Source organism: Peromyscus maniculatus, chromosome 1 (assembly GCF_049852395.1).
Source record: "Peromyscus maniculatus bairdii isolate BWxNUB_F1_BW_parent chromosome 1, HU_Pman_BW_mat_3.1, whole genome shotgun sequence".
NCBI classification, from domain to species: domain Eukaryota; kingdom Metazoa; phylum Chordata; class Mammalia; order Rodentia; family Cricetidae; genus Peromyscus; species Peromyscus maniculatus.
The window spans coordinates 56,272,171-56,292,205 of record NC_134852.1 but is presented as its reverse complement, the minus strand read 5'-3'; the positions used below and the strand labels follow the sequence as shown (position 1 = coordinate 56,292,205).

At 38.3% G+C, this 20,035-nt stretch overlaps 1 long non-coding RNA gene across 2 annotated transcripts in view; it reads left to right on the top strand.

The window, feature by feature from the left end:
* The window catches only part of LOC143266971 (uncharacterized), a 151,204-nt gene that overhangs the window by 45,007 nt on the left and 86,162 nt on the right, over window positions 1-20,035 (top strand). The window contains exons 4-5 of one of the 2 annotated variants that reach the window (XR_013041820.1): window positions 3,957-4,073; window positions 4,373-4,645. The exons of the other annotated variant lie outside the window; for it this stretch is intronic. This is a non-coding gene — a long non-coding RNA (uncharacterized LOC143266971). Of the gene's footprint in view, window positions 1-3,956; window positions 4,074-4,372; window positions 4,646-20,035 lie in introns of those variants that run through there. 2 annotated transcript variants of the gene reach the window in all.

Here is a 20,035-nt window from a genome sequence, read left to right as displayed (position 1 = left end):
TTGCCATTATTGAGATCTCTTGCCTCGAGGGATTAAGGGCCCTGCATCTCTCTAGACCAAGGACACTCATGCAAATGGTCCACTAAAAATGAATCAGGAAACTTTCCCCTATGTGTTCACAGGAAATTTGAAGAAATTGAAGTAGCAATGTGTGCACAATAAGAGCTCTGGCTGTCTGAGCAGCTAAGAGTCCTTCACAGCTGTAATTAGTTTTTAATATTCTTCCTCCTTTGTTGTTTGCCTGGCTTGTTCCCTATAAGCAGCTCTTTAGCCAACATTAGAGAGACCTGGAAATGGCAGGGAGAAACTCCCATCCATTCTGGTAAAAGTACTCCCAGAATGATTTCAAAGACTCTGTCATTATGCTCCCATGGTGCTATACCTACCATAATAATCAAAAGGGTTCTAACACCTATTTTCAGGAGAGAAATTAGGCTAAAGTTAAACACTGGTGGAATTACATTTTATCTTGAATCCCTGGAATACAAATGTTTAGTAATGATTTTCTCTTTAGTAAAGACCACATTAATCAATGCATAATTCAAAGAAGGTCATAGGAAAATTAATTGGTTATAGATATCAGGAAGTGTATACAGAGATAAAAGTTATTAGGATTGATTAATTACACAAAGCCACATTTGTTTCATTTTGCCTCAGACTTGTGTTATTCATTGCTTAAGGCTTACAGATGTGCATTCATCAGGGCAGCTGTGCAGAGCATTGCTAAGTAAATATGTCAGAGCACAATGTCTAAAAGTAAGTTGAAAGCCTGACTCAGTTGTAAGGAAAGTTTCTAAGTACTACTGTCATGGGGGAATGTGTGGTAGTTTGAATAAGAAACATCATCTGTAGCCTCAGATATATGGACACTTAGTCCTCAGTTGGTGGCACAGCTGTTGGAGGTTTAGGTGGTGAAGGGTTGCTGGAGGAAGAATGTCAGTGGAAAAGGTCTTTGAGATTAGAAGCCTGGCACTCCTCCCAGTTCACTATATATTTGCAGTCTAAGATGTGAGATTTCAGCTTCCTGTTCTTGCTACAATGCCTGCTGCTTGCTGCCATTCTTCCTGGCAAAGGTGGACTCGCCCTCTGGAACCTTAAGTCAAAATAAATGCTTTCTTTTATACATTGTTTATTTTTGTGGTGTTTTACCACACAAAAGAAAGGTGATGCCAGGCTTGCCTTTAATCCCAGCACTCGGGAGGCAGAGCCAAGCAGATCTCTGTGCGTTGGAGGCTAGCCTGGTCTACAGAAGGAGATCCAGAACAGGCATCAAAACTATACAGAGAAACCATGTCTTGAAAAAAACAAACAAAAAAAAGAAAGAAAGAAAAGAAAAGTGACAAAAGGGGAGGGAATCAGTCTTTTGGGGAGATGTATCAGCTGTCATATTGGCAGGGACACAATATAGCCAGGTAGGAAGGGACCAGATGGTAAAGTGTGGCATAAAGGCTCAGCTGAAATTCATGAAATGAGCTAAAACCCTAAAGGTCAGGATAAAATGGTCAGTTGTACCTTAGACAAAGCAGAACCTTGGGCACAGAATGTCATTCTCATGTCTTCCTTCCCACTCATTTACTCCCACCCACATTTGACCCTCCACTCATCACCATTGCTGTGCTTTCCATCCTTCCTCTTCATTATTGCCATGTGCCTATCACAGCTGGGCTAGACCATGCCCAGTACTAACAGGATTTCTGCCCCATGGGGGCTTGGGGAGCTTAAAGCATGTAGCTCCATGCTTTCTTTTATAAAACATTGAAAAATAATAACATTTTCTCTGGTGAGTATGAAAAGAATTAGGCATTTGAATTGGGAATGAGACTTCATTATAAATAGTTGATTAAAAGAAATGAGCCACTGTAGAATAATGGAGACTTCCTTGAATCATAATCAATGTCCTTAGTTACATAAACTTTACACCACTCAGTTGTTCTCTCAGCTCCCCAGTACACACTGAATGAGGTTGGAAGTACGTTCTATTTCAGAGACAGTGAAGGGCTTCACCCCAACTACCACTTTGACTTTGACCTTAGGAAACCGAATACTCCAGGTATCATGCGTAACAGTTTGGACTTGTTTTGATCTACCAGGACTGTGACAATTACATAGCAGCACTGCACATTAACGTGAGGCTGTGCTGCAGGTTGAAAACCGTGAAGCTGGTTCTCCATGTGGCTGCACCATTCTTCTGATAATGTCTGAGGATCTGGATTGCTGGGTGTCCTCAGCAGGGCTTGGTGGAGTTTCAGTCAGTCTTTTTATGTCTGTTGGTTTGTTTGAAAATACTTTTCTTTGTAAGGAGGACACACACAAGACCATATTCTTGAGATTCTTAGTGTGTTTTTTTCCTGACAAGATATTACTTAATCCCCCTTCCCTATTTAGTTTTGATCTTTAAGAAATAAACAGTCTCTACTAGGGACATTGGAACAGAGCCAAACTTGGTGAGGACATTTGGGACAGAGCAACAAAGGGTAAAAAGATATCAGTCTGAGGAAAGACTCATGCTCTAGGCCTTCAGCAGGGGCGTGGACAGGAGGAGCTGGGACCATGGAAGGGGTGGACAGCAGCCACAGGGAAAGTGTAACAGATGAGAGCACCTCCTGCAAGCTCATGAGGCACCCAACAGTGACTGTGGGAACAAGTGTCACCAGGGTGAAGAAAGATGAAAGGATTAAGTTCTGATAATAATATCCTATGTTTACAGAAATGTGAACTTCAAGTTAATGAATCCACATTATCAAAACTTGATTCCCTTAAGAGTGGAGAATTACTCATTGACATGGTAATTCAAGTGCCAACATGATAGTTTGACAATGAAAACATGAACAAATAACTTAAAAACACACAGAATTATCTTCCTACATTTGAAAATAAAGTAAGTACATTAAAATATTCCTCGTTGTCTCTAAAGGAATGTTGTTGAATACAGAAGGCAGTGTTTTGCATCAGAGCAGTTTGAGCACATTGTGGAAGTGTTGGGGGAGGCAAGAATTAGATAATTGCAAGAGATACTTGTGCATGTTTAAAGCTGCTTGGGCAACAGCATTTGCAAAGGCTAGGGACTCTGAGTTATTGTTAGACATATGCATGTAGCTGGTCTGAACATAAGATCCTGAAAGAGTTTCTTACCTAGATTATCTGACAGTGACACATTACATATTATACTGCTCTCTCAGTAGCTGCAGGTGTGTGTGTGTGTGTGTGTGTGTGTGTGTGTGTGTGTGTGTGTATGTGTGTGTGTGTTTGCATGTGTTTATGCATGTGTATATGTGTATATGTATTTGTGTATGTTTGTATGTATATGTGTGTATGTATGGGTGTGTGTGAGTTTGTGTACACCTGTTGAGGTCAGAAGACTTAGAACCCTAACATTGTTCCTCTAGAAAATCAGCATGTACTCTTGAATGCTGAGCCATCTCTTTAGCTAAAAATTTTTAAAACTTGAGTGTTCAGTTTGGTGAATTTTGATTCTTGATTTTATTATTATTTTATTTTATTTTACAATACTATTCAGTTCTACATAACAGCCACACATTCCCTTGTTCTCTCCCTTCCTGACCCCCTCCCCTTCCCCCCAGCCCAACCCCCATTCTCACCTTCTCCAGAGCAAGGCCTTCCCCGAGGACTGAGATGGACCTGATAGACTCAGTCCAGGCAGGTCCAGTCCCCTCCTCCCAGATTGAGCCAAGCGTCCCTGCTTAAGTCCCAGGTTTCAAACAGCTAACTCATGCAATGAGCCCAGGATCTGGTCCCACTGCCTAGATGCCTCCCAAACAGATCAAGCCAATCCACTGTCTCACCTATTCAGAGGGCCTGATCCAGTTGGGGGCCCCTCAGCCTTTGGTTCATAGTTCATGTGTTAACATTCGTTCGGCTATTTGTCCCTGTGCTTTATCCAACCTTGGTTTCAACAATTCTCGCTCATATAAACCCTTCTCTTTCTCCCTAATTAGACTCCCGGCGCTCCACCAGGGGCCTAGCCATGGATGTCTGCATCCAGATTCCTCAGTCCTTGGATGGGGTTTCTGGCACAACTATCAGGGTGTTTGGCCATCCCATCACCAGAGTAGGTCAGTCCCGGTTGTCTCTAGGCCATTGCCAGCAGTCATTTGTGGGGGTATGTTTGTGGATTTCTGTGGGCCTCTTTAGCACTTTGTTTTTTTCCTTTTCTCATGTGGTCTTCATTTATCATGGTCTCCTATTCCTTGTTCTCCCTCTCTGTTCTTGATCCAGCTGGGATCTCCTGCTCTCTTTCCCTTGACCCTCGTCCTTCATTGCTCCCACTCATGTCCAGGTTGTTTATGTAGATCTCAGCCATTTCTCCATCATTGGGCAATCCTCATGTCTTTCTTGGGGTCCTGTTTTCCAGGTAACCTAACTGGTGATGTGAGTAGCAGTCCAGTCATCCTTGTTCCACATCTAGTATCCTCTTATGAGTGAGTAATACCATATTTGTTTTTCTGAGTCTGGGTTACCTCACTCAGGATGATTTTTTCTAGATTCATCCATTTGCCTGCAAACCTCACGATGTCATTGTTTTGCTCTGCTGAGTAGTATTCCATTGTGTATATGTGCCACAATTTATTTATCCATTCTTCAGTTGAAGGGCATCTAGGTTGTTTCCAGGTTTTGGCTATTACAAACAATGCTGATATGAACATAGCTGAGCAAGTGCTCTTGTGGTATGATTGAGCATTTCTTGGGTATATGCCCAAGAGTGGTATAGCTGGATCTTGGGGGAGATTGATTCCCAATTTTCTAAGAAAGCGCCATATTGATTTCCAAAGTGGTTGTACAAGCTTGCATTCCCACCAGCAGTGGAGAAGAGTTCCCCTAGTTCCACATCCTCTCCAGCATAAAGTGTCTTCAGTGTTTTGATCTTAGCCATTCTGACAGGCATAAGGTGGTATCTCAGAGTTGCTTTGATTTGCATTTCCCTGATGATTAGGGATGTTGAGCAATTAAATGACTTTCAGCCATTTGAGTTTCCTCTGTTGAGAATTCTCTGTTTAGTTCTATAGCCCATTTCTTAATTGGACTGTTGGTCATTTTGATGTCTAATTTCTTGAGTTTCTTATATATTCTGGATATCAGTCCTCTGTCAAATGTGGGATTGGTGAAGATCTTTTCCCATTCTGTAGGCTGTCGCTTTGCCTTGTTGACCATATCCTTTGCTCTACAAAAGCTTCTCTGTTTCAAGAGGTCCCATTGATTGATTGTTTCTCTCAGTGTCTGTGCTACTGTTGTTATATTTAGGAAGTGATCTCCTATGCCAATGCGTTCAAAACTACTTCCTACTTTCTCTTCTAGCAGGTTCAGAGTAGCTGGATTTATGTTGAGGTCCTTGATCCACTTGGGCTTAAGTTTTGTGCACGGTGACAGATATGGATCTATTTGCAGCCTTCTACACGTTGATATCCAGTTATGCCGGCACCATTTGTTGAAGATGCTTTCTTTTTTCCATTGTACAGTTTTGGCTTCTTTGTCAAAAATTATATGTCCATAGGTGTGTGGGTTAATGTCAGGGTCTTCAATTCATTTCCATTGGTCCACATGTCGGTTTTTATGCCAGTACCAAGCTATTTTTATTACTGTAGCTCTATAGTAGAGCTTGAAGTCAGGGATTGTGATGCCTCCAGTTGTTTTATTGTACAGGATTCTTTTGGCTATCCTGGGTTTTTTGTTTTTCCATATGAAGTTGAGTATTATTCTTTCCAGGTCTGTGAAGAATTGTGTTCGTATTTTGATGGGGATTGCATTGAATCTATAGATTGCTTTTAGTAAAATTGCCATTTTTACTATGTTGGTCCTGCCTATCCATGAGCATGGGAGATCATTCCATTTTCTGACATCTTCTTCAATTTCTTTTTTCAGGGACTTAAAGTTCTTGTCATATAGGTCTTTCACTTGTTTGGTTAGTGTTACTTCAAGGTATTTTATGTCGTTTGTGGCTATTGTAAAGGGTGATGTATCTCTGATTTCCTTCTCAGCTTCTTTGTCCATTGTATATAGGAGGGCTACTGATTTTTTTGAGTTGATCTTGTATCCTGCTATGTTGCTGAAGGTGTTTATAAGCTTTATCAGTTCCTGGGTGGAATCTTTGGGGTCACTCAAGTATACTATCATATCATCTGCAAATAGGGAAAGCTTGACTTCTTCCTTTCCAATTTGTATCCCCTTAATCTCCTTATGTTGTCTTATTGCTCTGGCTAGAACTTCAAGTACTATATTGAATAAGTATGGGGAGAGCAGACAGCCTTGCCTCGTTCCTGATTTTAGTGGAATTGCTTTGAGTTTTTCTCTATTTAATTTGATGTTGGCTGTTGGCTTGCTGTAAATTGCCTTTATTATGTTTAGGTATGTTCCCTGTATTCCTGATCGCTCCAAGACTTTTATCATGAAGGGGTGTTGGATTTTGTCAAATGCCTTTTCTGCATCTAGTGAGATGATCATGTGGTTTTTTTCTTTGAGTTTGTTTATATGGTGTATTACATTGATGGACTTTCATATGTTGAACCACCCTTGCATCCCTGGATTGAAGCTTACTTGATCATGGTGGATAATTGTTCTGATGTGTTCTAGGAGTCTGTTTGCCAGTATTTTATTGAGTATTTTTGCATCAATGTTGATGAGGGAGATCGGTCCGTAGTTCTCTTTCTTTGTTCTATCCTTGTTTGGTTTAGGAATCAGGGTAATTGTACCCTCATAGAAGGAGTTTGGTAATGTTCCTTCTGTTTCTATTATGTGGAACAATTTAGAGAGTATTGGTGTTAACTCTTCTTTGAAGATCTGGTAGAATTCTGCACTGAAACCATCTGGTCCTGGGCTTTTTTTGTTTGGGAGACGTTTAATGACTGTTTCTATTTCCTTAGGGGTTATCGGACTATTTAAATAGTTTATCTGGTCTTGATTTAACTTAGGTATGTGGTACCTATCCAGAAAATTGTCCATTTCTATTAGGTTTTCCAGTTTTGTGGAGTAGAGCTTTTTGAAATATGACCTGTGGATTTCCTCAATGTCTGTTGTTATGTCCCCCTTTTCATTTCTGATTTTGTTGATTTGGATTCTCTCTCTCTGTCTTTTGGTTAGTTTGGATAAGGGCTTGTCTATCTTGTTGATTTTCTCAAAGAACCAACTCTTTGTTTCATTAATTTTTTTGTATTATTCTCTTAGTTTCTAATTTATTAATTTCACCTCTCACTTTGATAATTTCCTGGCATCCATTCTTCCTGGGAGACTTTGCTTCTTCTTGTTCTAGAGCTTTCAGGTGTGCTGTTAAGTCACTAGTGTGGGATTTCTCCAACTTCTTTATGTGGGCATTTAGTGCTATGAATTTCCCTCTTAGCATTGCTTTCATAGTGTCCCATAAATTTGGTATGTGGTGTCTTCATTTTCTTTGATCTCTAGGAAATCTTTAATTTCTTTCTTTATTTCTTCCTTAACCCATTGTTTATTCAGTTGAGCATTATTCGGGTTCCATGCGATTATAGGTTTTCTGTAGTTTTTGTTGTTGTTGAACTTTAACTTTAAACCATGGTGGTCTGATAGAACACAGGAGGTTATTCCAATTGTTTTTTATCTGTTGAGATTTGCTTTTGTGGCCAAGTATGTCGTCGATTTTAGAGAAAGTTCCATGGGGTGCTGAGAAGAAGGTATATTCTTTTTTGTTACGATGGAATGTTCTGTAGATATCTATTAGGTCCATTTGTGTCATGACATCAGTTAAGTCCTTTATTTCTCTGTTAAGTGTTGATTTGGGAGATCTGTCCTGTGGTGAAAGTGGGGTGTTGAGATTTCCCACTATTAATGTGTGGGGTTTTATATGTGGGTTAAGCTTTAGTAATGTTTCTTTTACATATGTCGGTACCCTTGTGTTTGGGGCATAAATGTTCAGAATTGAAACTTCATCTTGGTGGATCTTTCCTGTGATGAGTATGTAATTCCCTTCTTGATTTCTTTTGATTGACTTTAGTTTGAAGTCTATATTGTTGGATATTAGGATGGCTACACCTGCTTGTTTCTTAAGACCGTTTGATTGGAAAGTCTTTTTCCAGCCTTTTTTTCAAGTATGAATAGATTTCATAAATGATATTCCCCAAATAAGAGAAATTCCATAATAGAGAACAGTTAAAGCTTGTAATAACCCCCACACATATCATGAAATGTGTCTTTGGTGTGCTCTTTAGTATGGACCAATGCTGGATTCTTCTGGTAAATCAGAAATCCAAGTGAAACATGACACTTGAAAGTAGGTTTCAAGGGTCATCAAGGTTTTTCTGGTCTTTGCTCACTTTGGTTTTCTCTCTGAGATAAGCCAGTTGTCATTAGACACATCAATGATCCCTAGGAAGAGGCAATGCTGTGACCATCTGTGTCCCACCATCTATATCCTGCAAATGTCCATCTTGATATGATATGCAAGACCAATCCAGCCCTTTAGATGACTGAAACCTTGCCAAACGTCTTAACTGCAAAGACATAGGGAATTGAAAGCTAGTACTAAAGCCATTCCAAGGTCTTACACCAAAATTTCTGTATGATATTGTGTGACTTTATCTTGGGAGACATGAACAAATGCCTATCCACCAAAGATACAGCACCAGTCATAGACCAGAGAAATAATTTGACAGAACTTCAACTTAGTAAGCAGTCTCACAAGTATGCAGTGAACCATTTATGTGGGTGAGAGATTGCTTATAGGTGGCTTTCTGCATGACCCCAAAGCAGCTGTGTCCCTAGAAAGTCCACTCAGCATTGGTGGCCACTCAGAAAAATTCATCTCTGGATCTTCGTCCTTTACAACCATAAACAGGGGCTTTGAGAATCTTGTAATTTTATGTACTTTCTAAGACTTTAAGTATCAATGGCATCTGGAGTCTTATGAGCCTCTTACAACTTTCCATGATGGAATGTGTCAAGTGGGAAGAAACAGCTACACAATGTATTCTACAAGTATTCTTATTGCTGTTTATAAGAGCAGTGTGCAGAGAAGATGATCAATACAAGTCTTGAAAGGGGAACTATTTAACAAGTTCCAGAAACCACAAAAGAACTACATTAAATTAGTAGATTGCAATGGTTTGAATAGCAATGACCCTATAGGCTGATATATTTGAATATTTAGTCACCAAAAAGTGGCATTATTTGAAAGGATTAGAAGGATTAGGAGATGTGGCCCTGTAGGAGGAAGCATGTTCCTGGAGATGGGCTTTGAGGTTTCAAAAACCCATGCCAGCCCAGACTGTCTCTCTCTCCCTCTCCCTCTCCCTCTCCCCCTCCCTCTCCCCCTCCCTCTCTCCCTCTCCCTCTCCCCCTCCCCCTCCCCCTCTCCCTCTCCCCCTCCCCCTCTCCCTTTCCCTCTCTCCCTCCCTCCCTCCCTCCCTCCCTCCCTCCCTCTCTCCCTCTCCCTCCCTCTCTCTCTCTCTCTCTCTCTCTCTCTCTCTCTCTCTCTCTCTCTCTCTCTTCACCTAAGGATCAGTATGTATCTTTCAGCTACTGCTCCAGCACCTGGCTGCCTGCCACCATGTTCTCTGGCCTGATAATAATGGACTCACCCTCTGAAATTGTAAGCCCCCAATTAAATGCTTTCCATGGTAAGAGTTTCCTTGGTCATAGAGTCTCATCATAGCAATAGAACAGTGACTTAGACAATAATAAAGATTAATTATACATGAAGACAGTTATATTGACAGATTGTCCTCAGTTAAGTATATAGTTTACAGCAGATTTTAAAAATCTTATAAACAGCTGCAGAGTTATTTCTCCATATTAGCAACGTGTCAATTTCTGAAAGAGCTGGATACTTTTGTGAGATTTAGAGTCAGCCCTCCATGATTGATAATGCTCATTTACTCAAGGCAGGATTGCATAATTACAGTTTTAGAGAGCTATTTTGTGCAAACGGAAACAGGCTGGAAAGTTTTCCCAGGATGCATTTTGAGAGTAGATTCTATCAAGGCTCAGTGGATCAGGTTAGAGAGCAACTGGCATGGTGCTGCTGTTCTTGAAGGAAGGAGAGAAGGGAGAATGATGTTTGATGCCTGAGCTTTGTGGGGCCTCCATAGTTTAGAGTTCCACTGTAATGACTGTAATGGTTATATCAAGAACTGCCAATGGGGGTAGCATAGAATGTTAAAAGTCCATCCTTTATTTGTCCTTTCAAAGTGACCATGAGATTCATTATTAAAGGAGCATGTGTGCAAAGCTGGGATGAAGCAGGTTATCATGGACATGAAACCAGGGCCAGGGTGGCTGCTTGAAGTAATGACATAATGACCTGGCATTACCCTAGAGATGTTGGGCCTTTATCTCTAGGCTAGCCTCAGACTCTCTAGGAAGCTAAAGATGATTTGAACTCCTGACTTTACCTCTGAATTTTTGCTAAGATTAGGTGTTGTGATTTTAGGATATTATATTATATCTTGTCTACCTAAAATGGTCCCTTTTTATTAAAATAAAAATATGAGTACACAGCTCAGAGAAATTCTTATACATTAAAAATTAAGGGTTAAAAATGAGAATTATTTCTTTACAGAATATGAATGCTTCATCAAATAATAAATAAGTCATTTGATGGGTATTTTCCTCAGTTGATTTCCTTTTTCCTCTCTTCATACATGAGAGAAACTTACCCTGGAACACTTTAAATCTATCAGAAGTCTCCACAGAGCCTCTTAGACAAGTTCAGTACATTGATACATAATGTATTAAACTTTCAACATTTAACAAATTTCATACAATTTAGGAATAATTGTGCTTGAAATGTGTATCTATGCATGAATGCATTGCACAGTTGAGAATAAAATTCTTGTTTACTGAAGCTACACAACATGCAACCTGAACGAAGCAGAGTTGGATATGGAAAGTCATTGTTGCTGTTGTTGTATGTGTATGTATATATATATATGTGTGTTCCTGAGTATATGGATTTATGTATTTACACCATGTACACATAGGAGGCAGTTATGGGTGGCCATGTGGGTGCTGTCTCTACAAGAGCAGCCAGAGCTCTTAAACACTGAATCATTCCTCCATTCCATAGCCAATATTAATGCAGGCTTAGAATAATTCTCCAAGGCAGGTTTTACTCTGGTAAAATTTACATTGACAAAATCTTCTAGGGACAGGTCTATGGCTTTTGTCACATGTAGATAGATAAATCCTCCCACAAAAAAGATGTAAAATTACCCCCGTCCACCAAAAAACGTTAACTTTTAGTCATTTTAAACCAACATAACCCCTCTTTTTTTCCTAAAAGTCATTGGTCTGAGTTTTTTTTTAATTTCAGTGACTCAGCATTTTCTAGAATGTGCTACATATGCTATCACATTATGTAGCTCTTGGATTTTCTTTCTCTCACTAAAACAATAAGTAACTCTTTAGGTGTGCTTTGTATATTTCTGTGTGTAGCCCATTTCACTGTGTAGTAGTTCTGTTTAAAGGCAATATCTCAATATATATACTTGAATACCAGAATTATGAAAAACATGGATACATAATGTATTAAACTTTCGACATTTAACAAATTTCATACAATTTAGGAATAATTGTGCTTGAAATGTGTATCTATGCATGAATGCATTGCACAGCTGAGAGTAAGAATCTGAATGGAACTTTAAATATTTTCCTGCTTCCTTCTGTCTCATGGCATCCTGAAGCAATGCCCATTTGCATTCTGACTCTACAAAGAAGATTTATATTAAGAATTTGCATAATAAAATTATCCTATTATTATTATTATTATTGGAAGTCCAGCATCTTCCTTTCAAAGGAATTACTTTTAAATTATCAATGTTGTTATATATGTATGTACATATGCATATATGTGTCTGGCATAAGTATTCAATATCACTGTTTTCATTGCAACAATCCTTAGTATTGCATTTGCCCATCAGCTTCCTCTAAAACACATAGTTAGTTCATTTTGACAGTTTCACACAACAATGATGTTGAGAATATTGCATGCATGCATAGACATGTGCACTGCATTTCACTTGCTTAAATATGCTTCAAAGTGCATTGTCTCTGCCATATAATACAATATGACTTTCATGAACCTTGTTGTTTCTCAAAGTGTTCCGATGATTTTGTATACCCTCATGAATCTTGGAATTGTCATAGTTGCATGCCCTTGACAAAGCCAGATGTGATGACAGTTTTTATCTTTATCCATTGTAATAATTGTGTAGAAATACATTGTCATGGCTTGAATTTACATTAAGCTGATGACTGACAGTTTCTACATGCTTTTCTTTTTTGCTATCCCTGAAACTTCTTTTGCTAAGTATGTATATAAACCACTCAGTTTAGCATTTCTTAACTGGATTGTTTTCTTATTTTAATAATGATATATTACAGTTTTATGTTTCCATGTTGACTAATTTCTGCTATATCCAACCAGTCTCATTTAACCCTTCTTATAATATAAAAATACTGCTGTGAATTCTTGAAAACAAATAAGTGTGGCTCCACTGTATTTACACAAATGCTTATTAATTCTATGAGTTTTAGCTTTAGTTTCTGCTATTGTATTAAAACATGTTTTTCAGTTTGCAATATTTCTGATCAGGAACAACTATTTCACTTTATGTAAGTCTGAAAACTTCTAATAAAGTACCTGAGAATGTAGCCTCTTACTTTTTCACTGTTTTGTTTTATGGTTTTCATTATTTATTTGGCTCTTGGGAGTCAATTATCTTTTTAAAAATAATTAAAAGTGTAAAAATATATTACATAGATGCTGCTGAAATTATAGTGGAGTTATGTGCTAATTATATATTGTAAAATGAAAAGCATCCCAAATTGAAAATGCTTTTCTTTCCTATCAAGTTAGAGCTGAGCCTAACCTTACTCATATTTGCTAACAGAATTTACAGCATCCAACAATGGGGCCAAGTGGAACACAGAAAAATAGTTCATAGATACACAGACACTGGCATCTGGGGACATGCTGGGGTCCAGAACACAGAGCAGAATATCCAGACTGCCCTGGAAAGACATTCTACTGTGGGATACAGGCTAACTCTTCCTGTGAATACCTGTCATGCCTTGAGCTTGGAGCCACTGCCCTGCCCAGAATCCAGAAGCAATCCCCACTTCCTTCTCCAAACCCAACTGCTCCTCATTGTCCACCAAGAATCCCAGAGTGACACTCACTGCTCCACACTCACATCCGAGTATCCTTTACAGCCTCAACCCCAGACTCTGAATATACACCTCACTGTTTCCTCACATGTATTTCTTATTTCCATAGCACTTGGAAAGAAAATAATCAAAATTCAGTATGAAGGATAATTTTACTGAATGCAACTTGCTTTTAGACTATAACACCAAAAATATTGGACAGTTTTATAATCAGGTACCTTTGCACACATGTTAAACTTGGTCATTGTTGAAGTAATACACTTATTTGTGTGCATCTAATTATCTTGTATCATCAGTCCTTTTCCTGGAATCTCTTTTATACTGTGAATTCTAAAAATCCATGATCTTTGCTTATATTTAGTTACTCAATCAATTAATTAATTTACCCTTTGAGACAGCATCTCATATAGCTCAAGCCCAGGATGGCCTCAAAGTCCCATGGCTGGAAACAGCCTAGAACTTCCAATCTTCCTGCCTCTATACAAGTCTGGACACCTTGAACTTTCACCCTGATTTATTTGGTCTTTTTAGAAAAGTTCCTTTTTTTTCATTTGTAAAATATATCTCCTCTTGATACATTAATTTCTGCTATATATCTCATTATTTCAATACTTTCTAGTTAACCATTTTATGGTAAAATAGATATAATACACACTCTCATTTTCTGTTCTTTCTCTCTTTTTGAGCACTTCCTTATGAACACTGAATCTTAATCAATCCCATCTGCACTTGTCCCCACATCCTCCTTTGGGCCTCTCCTCTCCCTTACAAATTCATGACTCCTTTTTTCACACACACACACACACACACACACACACACACACACACACACTTACACATACAGTCATGCACACATCTACATGTATGTATGTATATACAATCTCCTGAGTTCATTTAGCGTTGTGCTTGTGCATATGAGATTAAAGCAGACCACATGGGATTGGATAATTTAGTAAGGAGACAGTCCCTGAAGAAAACTGATTCTCCCACTCTCAGTAGCATTGAACTTCCTATATCTCTTTCATCATTCACTATTTTATCTGAATAGCTTCATCTAAGTCTAAGTTAGTCTTTATGCAGGGATCTCTATACTGGATGTGTTAACTATGTTAGTGTAGAGTTGAAACAGCTATGAAAAGAATCCACAGGAGACAGAAAGTAATTAAATACAAAGAGAAAAGCACAAATTAAACAGGAAGAAAGAACAACTAATCCAAGTGCTGTGGAAGAATATCAGGTTACTGTGCGGAGTATTTTGGGCTCTGCATCCACTGGTTTGGCATCCTCAGATTCAACTACCTAGATTCAACATATTTGAAATGCTAATTTGCACTGAATGAAAGCAAGGAGTTTTTCTCACCATTCTTAACTGCAGAGCAAAGCATCTGTGTTGTGAAAGGGTGATCTACATGTGACTGACACACACAAGGGGACATGCACAGGGAAGAGCAGTGTCATCATGTACGGAGATTTGAGTGTGCACAGGGTTTGCTGTTCTGGAGACAAACACCCCCAGATTCAGAGTGGCAAGTCAAGAGCACTTATGTTGCATGTATTGTTTGAAACTTTCCATCTTTGCTTTGGTCATATTTGACAATTGGAAGTTTTGTCTAGGGACACCTTAAACAGGTTCTCCTCTCTTTCCTCACAGAGCTGTTGCAGCTCCATGCCCATCAGGGGACTGGATATCGCTCTAGAGTTTTGTTCTGATGTTTGTGTACTGCTTTTACTGGTGGCTTTTTAGTATTTTACTTTTTTCACTTCTTTAGTTCTGCAGTTTCTATTACTTTCTCATCCCTTCAATCAATTTAATAGTTTTGAAAATCCACTGCTCTATAATTTTCTACACCTCTTCAAATTCATCCTTCTTTTTCAGAAAAACACTTTTCACTTGATATTTTCAAAAACTAACCATAATTATTTTAAAAGCGTATCTAACAGTTACAGCATCTGAAGTAGCTCCCAATATGTCTGTTTATTGTTTAGTGTCAGACCATGACCCAGTGTTTGACACAAACTGTGTAAGAATGGCCTGAAACACTGGTTAACACTCTACACACTGAAAAATCTGTGTTAGGTTTTAGTGCCTATATTAATTACTTTTCTTTCTTGTAATAAAATGCCATGAAAAAAAGCAGCTCAGGGAAGAAACAGTCTATTCTGGTTTACAATTTCAAAGGGGACACTGTCCACCAAGTAGGGAAGGCCTGGCAGCTGGAGCCCTGAGCATGCCTAGCAATCAGAAAACACACTGATCACATTTCATCCATACATAGGAACCAAGAGACAGAATAGGAATTGTCAGGTTATAAAACCACAAAGCACAACCCAGTTATGTCCTTCATCAAGGCTCTATTTTCAAGTGGTTACAGAATCTTTTCAAACAGCACCACCAGCTAGGGACCAAAGTGTTCAAACAAGCCAGCCTGAAGGGGGAATTCTCATTCACACCACAACAGTGTGTCCTTCTTAGGTGACCAAGAGAACTTAGAGCTAGAAACAAATCAAGACATTCCAATTTGTAATTCTTGAATTCATTCCAATCTCATAATTCACTTCTAAAATTGATTTCAGAATCTTCATATGGCAGAATGATTTGTAATGTTAGTCACATTCATAGCATTTTCTACTGACTTCTCATGATGGCTCAGTCATTACATCTCCATTAAATGATTATTCCTTTAGAGCTCAAATAATTCCTTTAGAGCTCTCTGAAAATAGTACTATCAGTGGGAAAGAAAATAATTAACAATTTTCATTACCTCTTTATTTTTTGTCTTTTCATAATTCTGCATTTGTATAGGCCAAACAATACCAAGAGGCCAGTCATGAATATTTGTAATTCCAAGGGGGAAATTATCTATGTATATATGTGTGTATGTATGTATGTGTGTATGTACATATTTGTCTGTCTGTCTTCTATTTATCTGTTTATCTCTCTCTCTCTCTATCTATCTACACATCTATATATCTACATATCTATCTACTTCTAAGTATTTAAAACTTACTAATGAAGCTATGCCCTTATTCTGCTGAGTTTCTATTCACAGTCTTTGAGTTATTTTCTGGAAATCAGTTCATGTTCAAAGGTTTTCTGAGGTAAAACTCATAGCCTGCTAGTTCCTATGCAGTTAAGATTTGCTAAAGGATGAATGCTAGAACCTTCCATAAAATGCTAAAATATGAGTGATGAGACTTACTGAAGAAAATGTGACTGGCAATCAGGTTTTCACTATTTTTTTCACAAAGTTTTAAACTCAGCATTTTCTGGAAAATCTAATTACTTCTGAAAATTATGGAAGATGGCAGTGCATGGCTGATCAAACAGGATTCATCTCAATAAGGCAGTTCTCAGAAGGAGTATATACTTATATGGACTTTCATTTAGTCAAGTGGCTGTAGGTATTCAGCTAGATAGTTTTACAATGCTGTAGATAAAAGATGAAATACATTCAGGGTAAGATATGTTGATCACTGTCTTATATATTTTTACAATTTTCAAATATTCCCTCTACAATTGCTTTCTCAAACTGCTCACAGTTACAGAGGATTAAACTGAAAGTAGAATTGTGGCATATATTATATATACTAACTGCCTTGAAATAAAATTTTGTGCCAACCATTGTCTCTAAATTTATAATAAACCTCGTGGTTTTTATGACAGAAAGGATTTGGAAGAGTCTGGAGAACTATATTGACATTGGGTATGGTGACTTCATACCTTGGTCTTCATATTCAAGTTAGCTTTGCTGTCTGTATTTCTGAAATAGACAATACGACTGCAATAGACCTCATATGGAGTCATTCTGCACCCATGTTTGAAAGACCAAGGATACTGAATATTCTTTATTTCACCATTCATTCAAAGCTTAGGGTCTCAGCTTTGAAATCAGACAATATGTAACTCATAGCTTCACCCAGGCATGAAAGCCTCACCCTTGTGTGTCCCTGTGTTTAGTTTTTGAAATCAGTGAATTAACCCTTGAACATGGTGTCTTCAAAGACATCAAGTTCAAACTCCTCATTCTAGGTACAAATAAAATCAATATTAGAATTATTTGGATATTTATTGGGGCCATTTAATTAATTAATAGTAAACTAACAAGTTCAATATACTTACTCCCAACATAATTATTAAATACAGTCTTATTATGTATCTCTCTCATGTCAGATTCCATCTCCTCCTAAACTGTTCTGTCACAAAGAAGTGACCTGCTGCCAGTAAACAGCACCAGTTTTTGTCAAATTTGAAGAGCAGAATTTTAATACTAAGCAGTAACAAGGTATTAGGAATTCATGAGTGCTGTCTTTGTCCAAATTTTTTCACAGTGAAGAACTGTCATGGTCTGACAGCTGAGGAAATGCTTTTCCTTTAAGTTAAGTTTTGATACCATGTACACTTTCATGCTGGTAATTCCACAAACTATGCAGAAAATGAGCTATTGCCTTTACTCATAAAACAGTGCTGTAGAGCAAAGGTATTCTGATGCTCATTGACCTTGATATGGATGTCTTCATAAAGTTGCTATAAGTTTGATAAGGAGTGGTTGATTTTTTTCTAATTTCCTTATTTCTTGTACTCTATTCTTGCATGAACCATATATTAACAAAAATCTAAACCCACAAAATATACAAATTAGGTATACAATAGTGACTCATACCTTTAATCTCAGTGCTAGGGAGATAAAGACAGGCAGATCTCTGTGAATTTGAGGCCAGCCCGGACTATAGAGTTCCAGGACAGGTAGGACTACACAGAGAAACCCTGTCTTGAATAACAAACATACAAACAAACAAACAAACAAACCACAAACAAAGCAAAACAACAGAAAAGATATAGCAAGAACATAAAATAAAATGGCAATCTTGCCAATTTCATTATTTTTATACAGAAAACCCACCATACAGTACAAGAAATGCCCTAGCTATATCAAGAGTTGTAAACACAGAAGTAAACATGTTACATCATCTCCAGAGAAGCCACTTGGGTCCTTCTCTCATCACCGACCTCCTGTAGGGGCCCATGTGACTCAGGGCCAATTCATGACTGATTGGCAGGCATGAAGTTCACATCCCATACGGAGAGCCTGGAGGTCAGCTGTAGGTGGTGGGAAGTAACCCTGTTATCCACAGTGGAGGATTCTGGATCTTGTAGTGTGGTGTGGTGGCCATGATTATCTGCATTCCAGGCTTTATTCATCCACCATCTGAGTCCAGTGAACTGGGACACTCCAGAAATGGTCACAGTGGGAAGGACATCATGGGAGCACACAAACTGTGCTACTTATAGGGAGGTGTAGTCTCCCAGCCCACCATCACTTGTCCTTCAGAGGTGGACTTTGAGTCTCACCTTTCCAGTGCCTTCAGCCAAAGGCCTACCCACAGCCTACAGGATAAAAGAGTGCCACTGTATTTTACTTCAACACTGTGGGAGATGACTACTCGATGTAAATAAAGTAACAGAACATATAGATGCTGTTGCTGAACATGGCTGGATCCAGAGAAGGCTCTTCTCTAAATGCACATATGAATTTATAATGGGATAATTTCAAACAAAAGCCAAGTTGAAAACAAAACAAAGTAAACAGGTTATAACCATTGCTTTCAACTGATGGGCTTTGTACTGAACACCCTGAGAACAGAAAGGAAGAAATGATACTTGACCTGACCCTTGAAGAATGTGCACATAAATGTAAGGCCAACATGTAAGATATGAGATTATTTTATTCTGAACTATTTAGATAAATTGCCACTTCCGACAGAAAGTGCTCCCTGTGCACCTACCTAAACATATAAAGGTGAAAAAAATGCTACCATCTACAGAAAATTCCTTCACTTGAACACTGGGTACATGTGGTTTTATTCTATTTTAATTATCATTCTTTAATCTTTCTGAAGGACATTTGCAGTAGCATGCAAAGTTATTTATGTATATCTCTTGTTAAAGAGAATTTGAGCCCTGCTTTCATAAAGCTTGAATTCCACAATATGGATCTCGTGTAGAAAAAAATATGTAGAGTTATCTAAATGAGGCATCTAACCCATGATTTTTTATTAGTTGCAGAGCTGTTTAACATTCCTCTCCACCAGTAAAAATAAACCGCACAAATTTCATGATCACCACTAATTGTTCTTCTATAGGACTCAAGTTTAGGGCCCAGTACCCATGTAAGGCAGCTCATGAGCACCAGTTCCAGGGAATCCAATGCCCTCTTCTGTCATCCATGGGCACCTGCATACACATTGCAAACACATACACACACAAATAAAAATAGATTATTTTAAAAGAGGATTCTTAACCACAATAACAAAACCCTGGCAGTTGGCTTCACATGGTCTGTGTATCATTTTCTGTAGAATGGAATTGTTAGTATAAGAGGTGTGGAAAGGGGAGGTCCATGGAATTTACATTTGTCCTGAAATGGTGATTAGACTTCATGTATAATAAATGACTATAAAAGTTTTGCATTTTATCATATATGGTATGCAATGGAAATATCTGATACACAATAGGGATTCAGTTTAAGAAACAAGATGTAAATGGAACTAAGATTAATGCAGTGCACAATTCTGACAGTGGGGGGGTCTTCCTTGATGGATATGAACAGGCAGGCTGCCTCCCCATTACTGATACAATGCTGTATGTGGTAACTAGCTCCTAAAGGACCAGAAGAAATGTTGGGAAACCTGGATATGGATGATGTTAGAAACCTGGTGTGGATTTGACATGCCTCTTTTTAGTATAATCTTCAACACAACATTTATCCTCAAGTTCATATCTATTTCAACAACACATTAATTCTGAGTAATGTTGCTCCATGAATATATTAGATTCCAGAATGGGAAAACACTAGATCACGCAAGCAGTTGTCCAATTTTAACACCCGGT